The sequence below is a fragment of the Chrysemys picta genome, chromosome 6 (assembly GCF_011386835.1).
Source record: "Chrysemys picta bellii isolate R12L10 chromosome 6, ASM1138683v2, whole genome shotgun sequence".
Lineage (NCBI taxonomy): Eukaryota > Metazoa > Chordata > Testudines > Emydidae > Chrysemys > Chrysemys picta.
In genome coordinates, this window is record NC_088796.1 from 18,828,220 (window position 1) to 18,847,259 (window position 19,040).

General features: G+C 40.1%; 1 protein-coding gene across 3 annotated transcripts in view; it reads left to right on the forward strand.

Moving 5' to 3' along the window:
- The window catches only part of RAB27B (RAB27B, member RAS oncogene family), a 208,724-nt gene that overhangs the window by 84,129 nt on the left and 105,555 nt on the right, over nucleotides 1–19,040 (forward strand). Inside the window, exon 3 of one of the 3 annotated variants that reach the window (XM_065598761.1) lies at nucleotides 13,034–13,153. The exons of the other annotated variants lie outside the window; for them this stretch is intronic. The gene's annotated coding sequence lies outside the window, so the exon portion shown is untranslated. The remainder of the gene's footprint in view (nucleotides 1–13,033; nucleotides 13,154–19,040) is intronic. 3 annotated transcript variants of the gene reach the window in all.

Here is a 19,040-nt window from a genome sequence, read left to right on the forward strand (position 1 = left end):
CAGGAAAGATTGAAAAAAATGGGTTTGTATAGTCTAGAGAAAAGAAGACTAAGTGGGGGACATATCAGCTTTCAAGTACATAAAAATTTGTTACAATGAGGAGGACGAAATATTGTTCTCATTAACCTCTGAGGATAGGAGAAGAAGCAATGGGCTTAAATTGCAACAAGGGCGATTTAGGTTGGACATTAGGAAAAACTTCCTAATTGTCAGGATGGTTAAGCACTGGAATAAATTGCCTAGGGCGGTTGTGGAATCTCCATCACTGGCGGTTTTGAAGAACGGGTTAGACAAACACCTGTCAGGAATGGTCTAGTTATTACATAGTCTAACCTTGAGTGCAAGGGGTTGGATTAGATGACCTCTTGAGGTCCCTTCAAGTCCTCCACTTTTGTGATTCTTTATACATATAGACCCTCAAAACTGATCACTGAGATAGTATGGTTTTGAGTTCTGTCCTCTAAAGGCTGAGCTTCCCAGACAGCGCATCTGGGTGGGGTTCTGTGGAGCTCTTGTTGTTATGCACAGCAGTTGGCAAGGTCAGATAAATATATAGGCAAACTAGGCACATGCCTAGGGCCCAAATTCATGGGGGGCCCCAAAATGGTTATTTTAACTAGGATTTATGTGTGAACCAAAAGAACTTCACTCATTTGAGTCAGTGGCATTGCAACCTGGAGCACGGGGTTGCAATGCCACTAATATTTGGCCTGGCTTCCCCTCTGTCATGACCCTCCACCCTCTCAGGTTTCATTTTTGAAGACAGGTGCAGGAGAGATTAGGCCATATATATTTTTCGCCTAAAACAAAAGTTTTGCATTGTGACCATTCACCTAAGCTGACCGTATTGAAATTCTTTGTGGTTAATCACCATATAGCACTGTCCATTTCCATTATAAGTCATCTCCATAGGGGATTTCCACTTAGTTCATTGCACTGGGTAAGCCACTGGTGTTGTAACAGCTTTCAGCTGGTATTGCTGTTCATTTTCTTCTATGTGCTATTGTGGTATTGTTACCTCAAACAGATTACACCTACAGATGGACTGATGCCTTTTTATGGAGCAACAGGCAATCTGCGGGGCTTTCTACATTTGTGTTTTTTTCATAATCGACCATTAGTAGAGGTACCGTCAGTTGCTCTCAACAGATGCTATCTTACAGGTGACCTAATGAATGGACAGCTTCCAGCTGATTAAACACATCCTTATTTGGACTGAACATGAATAAAGACACTGTGAATAAGACACACCAGGAACTTAATACGTTGCAAAAAATAAATAAATTAAATAACACGAATAATGGTTAGGATGCGCGATCACAGATCCCAAATCTCTAACTGCAATGTATTATAATTTTTGACATTTTATTAAACATTTAGCTCTCTTTTGCATGTCTTTCAATACACTTTGGACAATACCAATTTAAAAGTTGCTCATGCTTAAAAAAACCTGGAACTTTCCCCAGTTCGAAAAATTGTGAAGGGCTAGTGGTGGTTTCTAACAATTCAGAACAAATGATTTCCTTCCCCATATACTGATTCCTTTCTTGCTTATTAACTCTATTGGTTAATTTTAGTTTGTTTCATTAAGCAACCGTGCTATTTCCTGCATACTACAAATTGTAAACCTCTCTTCAGTTGCTAAACCTTGTATTCCTTGCAACACTGGATTAATCACCGTACTGGCTTCTTTCTGAAGATAAGAACAATGTGAGGGGGGGAGGGTATTTACCTTGCAAAAAGGGGTTGAATCATAAGTGCCTGATTCAGAGTCCTTTCCAAAATTAAATTCACTGAAGTAAATAAAAAGACATCAATAGGCTTTGGATCAGGCCCGAAGTGCTTTGAAAGTGCTGGATGTCATAACCATGATGTCATTACAGTAGCAATTATGTGTTGACTATGAAAACATTACACATTGTACATAATCTTAAAAAGTCAGACCTAACTTTGGGAAGGAGGGGGCTGAAGATGATTACAATATTTTCACTGCCTAGCACTGATGTCAACAGAGAATATTCTTGAAGATGTATAGTGCTGCTGGCAGTCAAGCATCTAACACTGACTATTAAATGTAACGACAATGTATTGCCACAGTGTTAAATCCTTAAACAGTGCAAAGATTATTTTAATTGTATTTTTCTTCATTTTTACAGGGTCTCTTTCAACCTAAATATCTACATTCTCTAGACTGTACTGTCTCACCAAAGGGAAACCTGAGGAAAGTAACAGCTATATAAGTCTAGGGGTTTAATGAACTACAGTCAACACAAAGTAGCTATTAATCATGTGGAATTTGTGAATGCTCACCTCCCCTTAGGGCCAATGAACAATTCAAACCTTGAATGATTCTCAATCTTGCTGTGGGTTTATATGACACATTCTCCTACACTATGGCACAGTAAGCCAGAAAATGTAGAGGCAAGAAAGCATTTTCACATGACTGTTCTTTCCGAAAGGTTTAACTTGGTGTTTGTTATTCAGATTAACCGTATTCTCTTCAGACTTGTTCTTCAGGCTTGTCAGTCATAACCATGGGAATTATTTTTTAACCTGCAATATTTTTTTAACCTTTTAACTGGAGATAAGAAATTTTCCTCTTAAATATGATGCCTGCTTCCTGTTTTCAAGAATGATATTGAAGGTCTGCTTTTCAAACCTTGAGAAGTCCAGGGTGAGTGGAAAATATACACGTATAGTTGTTACCATGACTGCACCTACAAATGCAGGTGTCAGTTGCCATTGAAATACTAGGACTTCGTGTGTGTGTGTGTGTGTGTTTGAGAATGCTTATTAAAAATGCCCTAAGTCTATAAGGGCCTCATTTCCCTGTCCTACTCACATTCAGAATTGGCTGCTTTGCAAATAGACCTACTGATTTTAGTAGGACTACCTGTGGCACAACTACACCTCTCAACATGATTAAATGGTAGCAGAATTCATTCCTTAGAGCTTAGAACAAGAATTTTTATACACAAACATAAGGCAAAATTAGTAACCACTGGCATTCAGTGTATCTTACATATTGTTATATATAGGCAGCCACTGTAGTTTATTATACTGTGGTCTGCATACATGATCAGTTACAATAAGTGACTTCAAATACTTGGCAAATACACAGGGTTATCTCAGTATCTGTAGTATTCCCGATACTTCCTTTCACTTGCCATAAGGTATATTGCAGATTCTGAAGAGAATTTTGTAGTTATCTAAAGCTGCTACTGCCTTTAGATAACGAAGTGACTGACGCAAGATTCTTGAAATGTACACTCATTAATTAATTAATTAATTAATAGGCCTCTGGGAGGAGAAAAGAATCCCAAAGTGAAATCTGACATTTCCATCGGAAATCAGCAAAAAGTCATCAGTCATTTTTACAAGATTTCATCCATTCGAGTGCCCTTACATGAGTTATTTTTTGTCAATGTTAATGTTACCCATAAAAATCATTTACATTGACAAAACTATTTAAAAATCTTCTGTTAGTGATCATGTTGGATAAAAGTTTATTAATTTGGTGAAAATAAGGTCATTTCAGGACACCAGTGCTATTTATTGGATTTCAGCCAAGAACGTTTCCATAAATAAATGCATTGGATAGCGGATTACAAAAATTGCATTAATGTCAATGTTGTATGTCGAGGTGGTTTGAAGGTTTCCATTAAAAGACTTTTTCAACAAAAGCTGGAAAAACAATTTAATAAAATAATTGAAAATGGCTTTCTCCTCATATTTTAAACCAGCTCTATTTATGGGCTATCTGCAAGTCAGTGTATGAGTGGCAAGAGCCTGGTATTGAATTCAAGCCCACCAGGTCATTAGGTAGCATCTTTAGCCAGTGCACCATGGTGGTGGACTTAGCTGCTGCCCCTGACCAACAGCCTTAGTGCTAAAGGCCTACAGACCCACAGCAGCCACACCCCAAGCCCTTGATTGGATGGAGAAGCAGCACTCTCATTGGGTATCTGGACTATACAAAGATCCCAAAAGGACACAGAAGCTATCTGAGTAACTGACCATTGTCTGCTGGTTACTGCCTAGACTGATCCTGCCATTTTGCCCAAGCTTGCCTCCCTAACCTGCTGCCATGGCCCCTTGGATTGGATCTTCTGGCCACCGACCCCCGCAAACACTCTGACCATTGCCCTGGGCTGCCTGTGATACTGATTGACCTCCTGACACTTGACTACTGCTCTGGACTGCCCCCTAGCCTGCCTCAGCCACCAGGCATTACGGTTTGCTCTTTGGCAGTTGTGTGTTGCCCTAGGGTGTATTTGATTGTGGGCTGTTAATACAGTATTAGAACACCAGAATAAGGAGAACGACCTCCTACCCTTGGGCAATATTACTACTTCCACAACACTGAAAATGGCCTGTCGTTCTTGGTGATATTAATATAGCCCCTCTTACAGTTTTGCAGTGTTTTCAGGTACAGTGACAATGACTATTCTGGTACTGAGATATGAATGCTGCTGCTTTGGGTAAGAATTGTGCACACATCTACCTTTTTTTTTTTTAATCCCATCTTCTCCTTCCTACTGGTTTGCCTCAGTCAGCTATTATGCCTTGCCCTTTTTTAGACTGTATGCTCTTTGGGACATTTACTGAATGTCTGTACAGTATCTAGGGCCAGTGGGGCTCTGAGTTGGCGGAGTCCTCAACACAGATGTTAAATAATAAATTCCACTTTTACCGTATGAAGAAATTGCAAGCAGAAATACTAAAAGGCTTTACTGACTGTCAGCCATCTCTTGGATTCAAATTAAGTTATGTCCCAACCAAGTTTTAGTGAGAGTCAGCAAGTGAACCACAGACACTGTTAAAAGCCATGATAGACTATCAACTAGTGTGTGTATGGGTGGCTGTATAAATACATGTATATAATGAAAACAGTTCTTTGATCCTTTCGAACCCCTTAGTCCTAGTTTCAAATTAAAAAAAGAGACACATTTCTATCTCTACTGTGAACTTTAAGCATAAAAATACAGCTTCTTTTAATGATTTAGAGCAGAAAGATTGCTGGGTGAAATCAATGAAAATGTTATATTGTGTTGAAAAGGAACTGACAAGATAGCCTAATAACTTTCTCCATTGGTAATATCTATGGTCTATATGCTCACCTTCATTATAGAGTGTGGAGTATCGAGAAGACATGGAAATAATATGGAAAATATCCCTGATCTGGAGTAGACTTCCTGTGTGACCATGGGCAAGTCACTTAGCTTCTCTGTGCCTCAGTTCACTGCCTGTAAAATGGGATATTGGCACATCCCTACCTCTCAAAGATGTTGAGACATTAAAGACTATTGTGTTCAAATGCTGTGGCAATGAGGGCCACATTAGTACCTAAGATGGACAGATAGGAAGGGTGGCTGGAGCCTTTAGAGCTGGGTGTCCTGTCCTGCTGAAGTTTGAGATTTCAGAACTTTTTCCTGTTCCACATCAGGATGAATATGAAATCTTTTTGGTGACTGGGGGGAGGTGTGAAGGGAGAGAGCCACAATTAAACAGTCCAGCGGTTAGGGCATTCTCTTAGGGTATGGGAGATGCAGTTTCAAGCCCCTGCTCCAAATCAGGTAGAGAGGGACTTCAACCTGAGGCACCCACATCTCAGGCGAATACCCAGACCACTTGACTATTCTAGGATGATTCTCTCTTTAACCAGAAATTCCATCATGGGGCCGAGAAACCTTCCCAATGAGACTTTCATTAAAACTGATCCTTTCCTGAAAAGAGTTGGATTTTATGACTCAGATTTTATACACACCAAAAATTGTCAAAAAGTTCCTGACCAGCTCTAGATTTAATCACAGAGGGGAAATATGGCCTGTCCCTAGCAGATCATGCTACTGTGCAGCCAAGCTCTCCCCTCCAATTGCATGAAGAGTGCCACACCAAGAGGGTTGTGGCCCTCAAGAAGAGGGAGCAGTCAGGGAACAGCAGTGGTTCCACTTAAAAGTTTCTTCCAGTCTGAGAGTTATTGTTGGTTCTTAGGGTGTTCCTCATAATTACATATAGTTAATCTCGCAAATCAGGATAATGGAAGATAGTTTCAGAGGGCAACGGTTGTATATAAAAGGTGCTTCCCTATAAACATGGTGCAAATTATGCTCTTTACTGTGCATGTTAATGCAGGCTGAGTCAGTTAATATTAACATCATACTTACCCTGTGAATCATAGGAGCACAGCTGCCATCTGGGAATCAGTGAAAACACAGCAGTGCTGCCACAGCTGTGGGTGAGATAGAACACACTCCCATACGTAGGAAAGGACATTATCATAGAATCATAGAAGACTAGGGTTGGAAGGGACCTCAGGAGGTCATCTAGTCCAACCCCCTGCTCAAAGCAGGACCAACACCAACTAAATCATCCCAGCCAGGGCTTTGTCAAGCCGGGCCTTAAAAACCTAAGGATGGAGATTCCACCACCTCCCTAGGTAATCCATTACAGTGCTTCACCACTCTACTAGTTAAATAGTGTTTCCTAATATCCAACCTAGACCTCCCCCACTGCAACTTGAGACCATTGCTCCTTGTTCTGTCATCTGCCACCACTGAGAACAGCTGAGCTCCATCCTCTTTGGAACCCCCCTTCGGGTAGTTGAAGGCTGCTATCAAATCCCCCCTCACTCTTCTCTTCTGCAGACTAAACAAGCCCAGTTCCCTCAGCCTCCCCTCATAAGTCATGTGCCCCAGCCCCCTAATCATTTTCATTGCCCTCCACTGGACTCTCTCCAATTTGTCCACATCCCTTCTGTAGTAGGGGGACCAAAACTGGACACAATACTTCAGGTGTGGCCTCACCAGTGCCAAATAGAGGGGAATAATCACTTCCCTCAATCTGCTGGCAATGCTCCTACTAATACAGCCCAATATGCCGTTGGCCTTCTTGGCAACAAGGGCACACTGCTGACTCATATCCAGCTTCTCGTCCACTGTAATCCCCAGGTCCTTTTCTGCAGAATTGCTGCTTAGCCAGTCGGTCCCCAGCCTGTAGCAGTGCATGGGATTCTTCCTTCCTAAGTGCAGAACTATATATTATACATGCAGATAATCAATGTTTTCACTAGTTTTTATCTGCACATCCCCTGCCTACTGTATCAGTAGTGTGCAGGCTATAATAGCCTTCAAAACAAGATAAGATCTTTCTATAATGCACAATGAATGATACAATAAATATGCTGACCCTGGCAGATAAGATTGCATGTCCTATCTGAGTGCTTCTTTGTAGAACATAAGAATGGCCATACTGGGTCAGACCAATGGTCCATCTAGCCCAGTATCCTGTCTTCTGACAGTGGCCAATGCCAGATGCTTCAAAGGGAATGAACAAAACAGAGCAATCATCAAGTGATCCATCTTCTGTCATCCAGTTCCAGCATCTCACAGTCAGAGCGAGGGATGGGGTTGCATCCCTGACCATATTGGCTAAGAGCCATTGATGGACCTATCCATGAACTTATCTAATTCTTTGTTGAATCCCATTATAGTTTTGGCCTTCACAACATCCCTACGCAATGAGTTCCACAGGTTGACTGCGCTTTGAAGAAAAACATAGGCTGCTATGTTTCTAGGCTGGTTAGATCAGCAATTTTGTGAAACAAGTCTAAGTCTATCTTACCGTTTTAATCATATAATGCAAATAAAATGTGCACAAAACACACATTTGACATTTTATACCTTATTGTTATGACCATGTATGGAAGTGAGTTGAAGATGTTGTAGGCTTCATCTTGTATATAGCACCCGGAAATTGGCTTTGGAATTAGGCATTGTGTTGGAATAACTTATGGTGTTTCATTTCCTTTTTCTCTCTTGCTGAAGTTATATCACCCTAAGTAAATCCAGGCTTCATCTGAAAGTGCTTAAAGTGCTGAAAGTGCTTCACTCACCAACTTTCTTAGAGTTTCATTACTATTTCTTGGTGACTCCGAAGCTGCTTAAGATGCCTATGGCTTTCCTTTGCGGTTGAGGTAGATATGTATTCCTCCCCTACAAGGAGACATTTCCAGTAAATCAAGTGAATGATTGTCGTACACTGGGATGGCATCACCACGTGATATTCAGACGATAATATGCATTCTTGTCATATGATAATTGCTTTTCACCCCAGAATAAAAAAAGGAATAGTTTTCTTTCTTCAGGTTACACTTCTCTCTAGATGATGCCCGTATAACTGCCTCTAAAGAGTAGCTGAACTTATAAGTAAGTCTAGAGTCTGATCTCAATTCCATTACATTAGCATGGCTCCAGCGGTACTGCACTACAGTAAGTTAAGTTTATTTTAGATTTACACTTGTGTAATTGAATGTAGGATCTGACCCAAAGTTTCTAAAATGTAGAGCAGAGTGTTGGCCAGTTGACACAGACTTACAAGTCAAGGTGTAATAATTCCTACTAAGGATGGGCAGTAGGAGGTGTTGGATGGGGAAACCATAGAGAATGGCAGGACAGGGCAGGGAACTACTAGGGGATGGAAAGAAATCAAGGGCTAGATTGAGCCTTCAGGCAGAGCCACGAATAGGGGGCAGTGCATAGTTTCACTATGCGAGGACAAGCACATTGTGCTACAGGGTACATCTACATTAGTGACCGTACACATGTCCATGCATGTGGTTGTGCCATAACCCCCCTATTGTCCATATCTAAATCCAGGCAGAATGTGTCTGAAGTTGAGTATGGGGTGAGTAAGGTAGCACCCCTGAGGGGTTATGGGTAAAAACACACCTCAGGTCTGTAGCTCGGCCCTGTACTCATGCTATTGTGCAGTGTGGATATGGGCTTAGAGATACTCCTCTGAGGAGCAACTCATCTGGAGCTTGCCTTTTCCATTAATGGGGGGAGCATGCTGTGTCAGCCCTTTACAAGGTGCTGCATACTTGCCCCACTTGCCTCCAGACACTTTTCTGGATGGGGCATAGGGGTAATGCAGCCATAGCTATGTCTATTTCCTGACCCTCTCTGCCCACTTACTCTTGGGGAGAAGTATAGGGTACACATTCCACGGCTTTCCCCCTGTGCCCGGGGCTGTAAACCAGGTAGGTTTTATGCAGGCACATGTGGGTATGGGGGCTTTACTTACACACACAGTAGCCTTGAAGAAGTGGCAAAAGTGACTGTGGCAGAAGTAGCTGCCTAAATAGATTGCATTGCTTAAGTGATTTTCCCAAACCATACCGAATTATAGCTTTGGAACAGTTTGTCTGCTGGTTCAGCCAGCCCATCCCCATCTTAGGTGGAATTAATTGTATTCATCTTGCTGGCTTTAGAGCTTTCCCAGAGGGAAGAGGCCCAGAACATTACAATATTTTTAGATGTTAATTTTTTTGTGCCAGCCATTGTGAGAGTAATATTTTTTTATGCTTGTCTTTGTTTGATTTAGTATTATAATGCCTTTCACTGCACCACCACAAAACCACTCAGCCCCCCGTTTTCATCATTTTCAATAAGCTTGATTTACTGCCATAAGGGAGAAAAAACACACAATCCTCTCTGCCTTCCAGTTTCCTGTAAGAATGTGTCTTTAATCTAACCTAAGCAGACTCTCTCCTGCCCTTTGTTTTATTAACCCCACTTGACTCATGATCTGAGCAGGCTATAGCTGGAGTTTAAATATTGACTAATTTAAAAATATACAATATTTATTTTTTAGGTGGTCCCACAACCCAATGCGCTTGTCAGAGTATGCTGGGTAAAGTTCAGAAATGCACAGTCATCCCTAGTCTTTATCCATTCAAGGAAGGAGTGTGAATAGCTGGGGGCCAGAATCCCCAATAGAGTAAATTTTGAGGGGCTCATGTACAGTATTTTGAGAGAACTACTGTTAGGTAGAAGCTGATGTGAAAGGAAGCTGGACATATTGATACAACAGTGGTGGATTAACCACTGAGCCAACAGGGCCATGCCCAGGGGCCTCAGCCAATTGAGGGGCCCTGGAAAATGGATGCCCCTGTGCCCCGACCCCACTCCTCGTCGGGAGCCCCAATTCCATTTTGCAGGACCGCCAGGGCTGGGGGGGGGGAGAGAACTACAAGTGGAAGGTGTGGAGAGGGGCCCCCACTTGCTCTGGCCCAGGGCCCCACAACACTGTAATCTGCCTCTGGATACAGTGGCAGGGAATAATGTAACTAAGGCTGGTCTACACAGTTTTTGTACTGGTATAACTTGGTCAGTTAGGGGAGTGATGTTCTAAATTGACATAGTGGTACAGCCCATACCACGGACACAATTGTATTGATATGAAGTTGCCTTATAATGGTATAGTTTATTCCTGTATGGAAAGGGGAATAAGCTATTCAATTGTTCATTTGTGTCCACACTAGGAACATCTTTCACTCTGCTGGTAAACTTAAAGCTGGGCAATTTTTGTGTGTAGATAAGGCTTAGAAATGCTTTGTCTTCTAAGGTGCTTAGCAGCATTTTATCATATTTGACACTTTCCTTTTGAAGCTTTTTCATGCGTGTAAGTATATCTGCTACTGTATGATCAGCAATCTGATTATGAGGTTAGCTGTAGGCTAAATCAAATCGTACCCACTCTCTCTCTCTCGTTTCTAAATGCTGTCTGGTCTTCTCTCAGCAGCTCCACTCTGCAATTTCTCTGATGCTTTTATCTCATTTCTTTTGCACTGTTTAGCATAATGCTGAGGCACACCTAACTGTAAATGGCACAATAGCCACAATTACATTCCAGAGGCAGCAATGTGTCATGATGTCATTCAAGGAACATAACTGCACTAGCTCTCTAGCTATTGTAAACCCCACTGCTTTGTAAATTGTTTTTAGGTTGTGCTAGGAAACCAAGCACCGTCATCACCTGAAACTCAGAAATCCAAATATGGCACCACTCAACTTTGCTCAATACCCAAGATACATATCTAATACTGGTGGAGGGGTGCATTGATGTAAGCACAGGACTGGGAGTTGGGAACTACTGGACTTTGTCTGTCTCCTTGGGCATGCCGGCCATACGTTCCAAACTTAGGTCCCCAACTTTAGGCACTCAAGTCAATATAACTGAAGATAAATAAGTAGCCTGGTTTTCAGATATGCTGAGCATCTGCAATTCCCATTGACTTCAATAAAATTGACATTTTTATTAATATATAAATTAAAGTTTAATAAGCATTTCACTCACCAACATTTTTCTTTTCAAAATTGTTATTAAATATTTGTTAACCAAAAACTGGTTTTGGTGAATGAAAATGTTCAATAATGATTCAAATAGGATTTTGATAAAAGCTATTGGCAAAAAATGTTGCATGAACTTGAATGAAAAGTGGAAAATTTCAAAGATGTAAACCAGGTAACAGTTCCAAATGTATTTTCTTCTTTTTGTTTTAAATAAAATTTATCTTTTTTTAAGAACAGGATTGGGTTTTTGGGTCCTAAGAGGTTTGTGCATATGTTGTTTAATTAGCTGGTGGCAACAGCTGATTCCCTTTGTTTTCTTTCTCAGCTCTTCTCCGGGGGGGGGGGGGGGGGTGAAAGGGCTTCAGGGTACCCCACAGGGCAGCATCTACCCATCCAAGGTCAGAGAGATGCTGTAACCTTGGGAGTTTAATACAAGCGTGGAGTGGCCAGTATTAATTTTTAGAATCATTGCAGGTGCCCACCTTCTGCACTTGAAGAGCCAGAGTGGGGAATCAGCCTTGGCAAATGTATAATGTGAGCCTCTGCATAACATAACTGGTTCCAATTCGCTCTTGACAAAGCTTCTGAAAAATATAAGAATGGCCATACTGAGTCAGACCAATGGTCCATCAAGCCCAGTATCTTGTCTTCTGACAGTGGCTGGTGCCAGATGCTTCAGAGGAATGAACAGAACATGGTAATTTATCAAGTGATCCATCACCTGTCATCTAGTCCCAGCATCTGGGACAGTCAGAGGCTTAGGGACGCCCAACCATGGGGTTCCGTTCCTGATCTAATGGCTAATAGCCATTGATGGACCTATCCTCCGTGAACTTCTCTAATTCTAAATCTTTTTTTAATTCAGTTATAGTTTTGGTCTTCAACACTCCCTGGCAAAAATTTCCACAGGTTGACTGTGTTTTGGGAAGAAGTACTTCCTTATGTTTGTTTTAAACCCGCTGCCTATTAATTTCACTGGGTGACCTCTGGTTCTTGTTATGTGAAGGGGTAAATAACACTTTCTTATTTACTTTCTCCACACCATTTCTGATTATAACTCTCATAGTTATCTCTTTTCTAAGATGAACAGTACCAGTCTTTTTAATCTCTCCTCATATGGAAGCTGTTCCATGCCCCTAATCATTTTCATTGCATTTTTCTCTGTACTTTTTCCAATTCCAGTATCTTTTCTGAGATGGGTCAAGCACAACTACATGCGGTATTCAAGGTATGGGTGTACTGGGCTCTATATAGTGACATTATTATATCATACAGTTCCTCACATCTGCAAGCATTGAAGCAGACTACTTGCTAGCATCTGAGAGCTGCAGAGTGGGCAACTAATAAAGAAAGAAAATAACCCTGGTAGAAACTGTGGGGGAAAAGTATAACTCTTGGACTATGTAGCAGATAAGATTCTTCAAAATATATATTTTGGCAAATGGACAAACAGATCAGAGGTGGTTCAACAATTCTTTTTAATTACATTAAGCCTAAAAGTTAAGCCTCAAATATGATCCTAAAGAATGGTTAATGTCAGCCCGTGGAGAAACATGATGTGAACATTTATTGCCTCAGCTATATGATTCGTACTGACTCAATATAGCCACAGTTCCTTGTTTACCGCCTTGTATAGTTGTAGGAACAGAGAAATAGCCACGCTGGATCAGACCTGAGGTCCATCTTGTCCATTGTCTTCTCCCTGACAGTGGCCATGCTTTAGAGGAAATTCATAAGTATTCTATCTACTGTCTTTTTTTCTACCATGGAAGGTAGTATCACCTAATTCTTCTGCTGAAACAGTCTATTATCTTTCATTTATTTTGATGTGCCTATCCCCAGCTTGATTATTCCTTCAACTCATCCTTCTCATTAGACTTTCATGTTTATATTCAAAGGACCTTGTACTTCCCTACATGTTCAGAGAATTCTCTTGATGTCAGTGGAAAGGATCTAAGGATTTCTTTTTCGGCAAGGATTGCAGATAGAATATGGCTCTAAGAATTGGCCAATTATTGGTAACGTATTGCCTATTTAGTTCCTTTCTCCCCTTCCTCTGCAAGCTTTGGCTTGTGGTTTGTTTTGTTTTTTTAATTTCTATAAAGAGATTTTTAACTTAAAACAGGAACTGCAATGATGTTTATTAAAGGAATTCAAAATTCTGGACATGAATTACCTCTTTTGATTAAATGGGTGCATCTTCTACAGTCAAGTTAAGGTGTAATTGTAACACAGGTAGACATACTCACTTTAGATATAATATAGCTAATGCAAGTAACATTAGCAATGAAGGTGCAATGGAACGGACCAAGATATGATCCAACAACTCAAATACCTACCCAGAGTCCCCAGAGGGATTGTACTAGAGTACCTAGCTCATGCTGAAGTCCATGCTGCCACATCTTTACTATTGTTATCTGCACTACGCTTGCCTGTACTACAATCACACTTTAATTTGCAGTATAGACATACCCTACGTGATCTCCTATCCTAGTCACTACTGCCTGGTATATGCACTGATAGAACTATTTTCCACAGACATGAAGTTCATACTTAGTACTCAGTTCATGCTGTAGAAAAATGTCCTTTGGCTTTAGCTGATTGAATAAAAACTGAAAAAAGGTTTCAAGGCACTAGTTTGTGAGCCCAATGTGAGTGAGGATTTACTCACATCAGTATTCTTATTGAAGTTATTGCTTGGGCAAGTAACTGCTCACTAGTAAGTAAAGAGTTCACAACTTCCCCAGTACTTGGTTCCATATTATTATTTCTAGTTTTAATTTCATAACCTGCCATCAGAGCTGGTTGAATAGGGAAAAAAATACACAGAGAATGCATTACTTGAATGTCATTGTTTGTTGAAAAACAGTCACTCAATAGTATATATGAACAACTATAAAGCTGACTTAATGTAGAAAAATGGGCAAACAAATATGTAAAGTTTGTCAAGGAAATTATTTACCAAATACTATTCTACCAACTCCACCTTCAACGGAACTTTCAGACATAGTGTGCAGCATTATATGTGATTATAGCAAATTAGTCACTATCTGGGGTCAAATCCTATTTATTTTATTCGAGTAGGATTGAAAGAGTGGTCAAAAAGAGGACTTGATTGGTCAAATTCTCTGATTGTCCCCCACACAAAGTAATTAGAAGAGACTCTTGAATTACTTTATATAAAAATTTATAAACCACCTGCATTAGCCTTAATGTATACAATTTCTTTACTGGTTTTCCTAAATATAAAAAATACTAAGGCCCGGATCCTGTAAAACACATATGTATATCAATGAAATCAATGAGATTGCTCATGTGCTTAAAGTTAGGTGTGTTCTTCAGTACATTGCTGAATTAGGTCTAAGTGCATTCCTGGATGCAACCTAAAAGTATAGCCAATTTACTGTAGTAAAATTAAATCATTCATAGAGCTGCAGGAATAACAGACTTTTTTTGGTTTGCTGGCAATTCTGAAACAAAGAATATTTTGGGTTGACTCAAAAACAAAATTTCAAAAATTTTGGTGAATTAAAAAGTTGAAGGTTGTTTTGTTTCAGTACAATTATGGCCATTTTTAAAGGGTTTCTATGTAAATTAAATGAAATTTCAAAGCAAAGTCATTTTGAACCAAAAATCAAAATGTTTCCCTTTGAAAATGTCATAATGAAATGTTTTGAATTTTTCAGATTTTTTAAAACAGACAATTCAGCAAACCCAATTCAAATCCACAAAATGTTTGTGTTGCCAAATGTGCATTCTTCTCTGACAAAAGTTTCAGTTGAAAAATTTTGCCCTGCACTAATCACTGGGCTTATTTCAGCCCTAACTCACATGAGTGCAATTCTTATTCAACTCAGTCAAGAGTGTCAGAGCCCAGGAAGTTTTGGGTCAATGTTTTCAGTGCATGTTGAAAGGAAGAACTTCAGTGAAATGTTTCCTAGTTGAAATATTTGAATATAAATAATTCTATACAGAATACAAAATAATAATGAAATGAGAATTTGAAACTATATTTTTCAGCACAGTAGGTGAGGATTTAGTCCCATGACTCCCCAGGATGCTACAACCAATGTACCTCTTTGAAAATGTCTGAGTTAATATTTTATGTAGTCTTGATTATATTGGTGACTCACATTATTTTTAATGTTAACATGAGCTAATGCTGCCAAGAGTTATGATCTCCACTGGAAATATTGCTCTTTGGCTTATTTTTTAGTGTGAGAAATGGGAAGCCTGCAAGTAATGGGTGCGAAATTAAATCTCCTTCCTACCCCAGATAAGCATGTTTCAGTTATGAATTTTGATCCCATTATCCATCTCTGTTCTGAAAGGCTGTCTGGTTTCTAAAGAATTTCTGTGTTATCTTCACTTACAAAGTTATTCCCAATAGCGTATTTCATACAATAGCTTAAATAAACTATTATGTGCATGCAAATCAGATTAGTAAGGATCTAACTAAGTATTTAGATAAAAATATTTTCCATTTAAAAAGTACACAGAAGGAGGCTTAAATATGTTTCATCATGCCGTGGCTGGAATGTGACCTTAATCTATTCACTGGAAGCCAATTAGTGTTTGTTTGGTTTTTTTTTTTTGCTCTCCTGCATTTTAAAAAATCATGAATATAGGCCTCACAAACAATGTCAGATTGACAACCCCTGAGACAGAAGGCTCTTACAGTATTTATCCACAGAATAACATTAGCAGTAACACTGCAAACTTCCGTGGCCCACCTGTGTGCTTCAGTCCTATTCTGGAGGAACCCCATATTTGGATCAAGTGGGTACTATGGTTCTTGGCTTCACTTTCCATCCTACCTCCCATCACTTGGCAGTCTTAAAACTAGACTGCAGAAAACAATAAAAAGTGCACAGCAGGGAACAACCCTTTTTGGCAGAGAGATGGGCTGTTAGCTAGAAAAAGACCTATCAGATCATATTTTCTGTGTTTTTTAACCGAACAGGTGCAGTTTAAAAGGTAATATTTTGTTCAGTGGTAAAACTGTGCTTATATAGTATGCTGAACCTGAAATCATAATGAGAAAGGGACTAGAATTCAGTGGCTACTGCAGTAATATATGCACCTTATAAATGAAACACCCTAAAATAAACTACATGTATAGAATCATACAACTGGAAGGGACCTCAAGAGGTCATCTAGTCCAGTCCCCTGCACTCAAGGCAGGACTAAGTATTATCTAGACCATCCCTGACAGGTGTTTGTCTAACCTGCTCTTAAAAATCTCAAATGATGGAGATTCCACAACCTCCCTAGACAATTTATTCCAGTGCTTAACTACCCTGACAGTTAGGAAGTTTTTCTTAATATCCAACCTAAACCTCTTTTGCTGCAGTTTAAGCCCATTGCTTCTTCTCCTATCCTCAGAAGTTAAAGAGAACAATTTTCCTCCCTCCTCCTTGTAACAACCTTTTATGTACTTGAAAACTGTTATCCCGTCCCCTCTCAGTCTTCTCTTCTCCAGACTAAACAAACCCAATATTTTCAATCTTCCCTCATAGGTCCTGTTTTCTAGACCTTAAATCATTTTTGTTGCTCTTCTCTGGACTTTCTCCAGTTTGTCCACATCTTTCCTGAAATGTGACACCCAGAACTGGGCACAATACTCCAGTTGAGGCCTAGTCAGCGCAGAGTAGAGCGGAAGAATTACTTCTCGTGCCTTGATTACAACACTCTGGCTAATACATCCCAGAATGATGTTTGCTTTTTGTGCAACAGTGTTACACTGTTGACTCATATTAAGCTTGTGAAATATTTAGCATAAGCATGCTCTTAGTTGTATCAGGAATACCCACTTTAACTATCATTAACCTTCATTTTAAATATGCTCTACCATATGTATTTTTTTTACTGTAAATCATTCTTCAAAGCAGCACTGAATTATTGACCCATATGTAAACATTAGTGACTTCCTTCATGGCAGGAACAGTGGTAATTTGTTGCTAGGGCAACATTTCCCCCCAATCATGGGATACTTCATGCTGCTTTTTATTGCAACTCTGGTAATGAGGTTAATTTACAAATTTGGTTTGGTGTGTGACTAGACCAGTGTTGGAAGAACCTGCTGGTGACCTGCTCATTAGACACTTTGCTGTACTAGACTGTGGACAATGGTACTTTAAAAATGAATGGCTTTAATAACAATCCTCTTGTGCTGTTATGATGTTTTAGGGGCACTGAAAGACTTTTCACTCAGAGTGTAGCATGATGTGTGCATGAAATATTTCACCCATAAAAACATGCCTTTAAAGCACCTAGCACTTTATTAGTGCTATAAAGAACGAGAGATGCAAGGTGTTTTGGTTTTGCATTTGGGGTGCATTATATTGGACTTCTCGGGGAAAAAAACATGTTGTGTAAGACCAGAAGATCAAAAAGTGAGTTAAATAGTAGAGCTGGCTGGGAAACAGAATTTCCATTCTGTGCAAAATGAAGTTTTTTGGGGAAAATTTTCATCCCAAATCAAGATGAAAAACCAAATACTAAATTTTTCACAGTAGTGAAATTCCATAATATTCTGGGGATATTATTCTGCCTGGCAGGTTGCAGAGGAACCGGGGATCTCAGGGAGATGGGTAGGCTGGCAGGAATCCAGGTAATTTTTCTTGTTTTGCATAGAAAGTTTAGATGGAATTGAGAGGTTGCTGTGGCATATTTTGATTGTGTCGAATCAGCATTTTCTGATGGAAAACGGTTCCATCCTCCTCTCACTTTGACCCTTCTAATGTAACACCCTTCCCAAAAAGTAACTTTTCTTATTGAAGATCCACTGCTCATATGGCCCATTGCCTCAACTCACCTAGGTGCTCTACTAAGAGCATCTGCTTCCTCATTCCTTCTTTAGGAGTTGCTAAATGTCCCATTTCCCCATCCCTAGGTTGAACCTCGTTGGGAGCCAGTAGTCTTTGTGATTGACTCCACTACAGCAGCTCTCTTTCAGGATTCTAGAGCCTGTTTGATGCTCATCCCACGTGATTCTGAGGATGTTGGAATTTCAGAAATGCACAGTATACTTGGAGAGCAAGCATTGGCACAGCACCAGCATGCCAAGACTATACTGCTCAGTGAGGAGACTGTTGCATCCTGCCACACACCTGTTGCTACCAAAGACAGAGAGATAACAAGCCCACTTCCCTCCACCTCTAGGACTTGCCACTGAAGTAACAATTCGGCCTTTACGTCTCACCCAAAGACTATCTTATACTGTATGCAAATGTGGGGATAGGGGAAGGAGAGGTACAAGGCACATGTGTAAAAAAGGAGGTGTGCAAGGGGAATAATTGAACCTCAGAACAACTTCTTAGAAGAGGTTCTGGATTAGGATTGTTCTATTTTCCCAATATTATCAGTAATGGTGACAGTTTGCAAGCTAGCTATAGTGAAACATAAAGCGATATTCGCATTTGTTGGGAAAAGATGAGAGAAAAGGTAATAACAAAATGTTTTTTAAGTACATCAGAAGCAGGATGCCTGCTAAACAACCAGTGGTGCCCCTGGATGATCGAGATACAAAAGGAGTGCTTAAAGACGATAAAGTCATTGCAGAGAAACTAAATGAATTCTTTGCTTCAGTCTTCATGGCTGAGGATGTTAGGGAGATTCCCAAACCTGAGCTGACTTTTGTAGGTGACAAAACTGAGGAACTGTCACAGATTGAAGTGTCACTAGAGGAGGTTTTGGAATTAATTGATAAACTTAACATTAACAAGTCACCGGGACCAGATGGCATTCACCCAAGAGTTCTGAAAGAACTCAAATGTGAAGTTGCGGAACTACGGTTTGTAACCTATCCTTTAAATCAGCTTCTATACCCAATAACTGGAAGATAGCTAATGTAACACCAATATTTAAAAAGGGCTCTAGAGGTGATCCCAGCAATTACAGACT